The following is a 637-nucleotide window of genomic DNA, read 5'->3' as shown; positions in this document are numbered from 1 at the left end:
TACAAAGTGAACAGATCGAACAACAGCCAAGCATTTGTTTGCAGACTTATCAACAATGTACTGTTAAAGCAGTCAAATATTTCAGTCACAGGCTTAATTTGTTGTATTTTTTTAATAGAATCGATTTTCAGTCTTTATATTTCTGATTTGGCATCTGTTGGTATTCAAATTTTCATATTTTTCCCCTTCTATAATAACCTTTGTTTTTATATATAACTCAAATGACATAAAATGAACTAGAATGGATGAGAATGTAGGGCATTTGAATCAACAGTATTGTTAATTATGGTCGATGCAAATCGTTAAAGGCAAATTGGGCTTCGATCTGTCCTTCAGCTCGTCCTCATTAGCCTCATTGAATTGTTGCAGGGACAATGATTATTGGCACTGCAAGGTCACAGCTGCAGTGCCCTTCCTCACAGCACTGCGAACGACAACACGACCGGGAGAGGGACAATACGATGTTTTTTTTGAGCATGATAAAGTTTATTCTCAGTAGTTTACATTGATGACACTGTTACAGAGCATAACATAGTATGACACAAAAATACGTCGATGGACAACATGGCACTGCCGAGCTGATGCCCTGACACTCTCGCGGGCATCAACCGTGGCCTATGGTGTTGCTGATTTCAGT

At 38.8% G+C, this 637-nt stretch overlaps 1 protein-coding gene across 1 annotated transcript in view; it reads right to left on the bottom strand.

The window, feature by feature from the left end:
- Window positions 1-480: 480 nt before the first annotated feature.
- LOC119585473 (gonadotropin-releasing hormone receptor-like) overlaps window positions 481-637 on the bottom strand; it is a gene marked incomplete at its 5' end in the record, with an annotated part of 18,380 nt that continues 18,223 nt past the window's right edge. Inside the window, 1 exon segment of the mRNA XM_037934118.1 lies at window positions 481-637.

Source organism: Penaeus monodon, chromosome 19 (assembly GCF_015228065.2).
Source record: "Penaeus monodon isolate SGIC_2016 chromosome 19, NSTDA_Pmon_1, whole genome shotgun sequence".
Classification (NCBI taxonomy): domain Eukaryota; kingdom Metazoa; phylum Arthropoda; class Malacostraca; order Decapoda; family Penaeidae; genus Penaeus; species Penaeus monodon.
The sequence above is the reverse complement of the archived record's forward strand: the minus strand, read 5'-3'. Positions and strand labels throughout refer to the sequence as shown.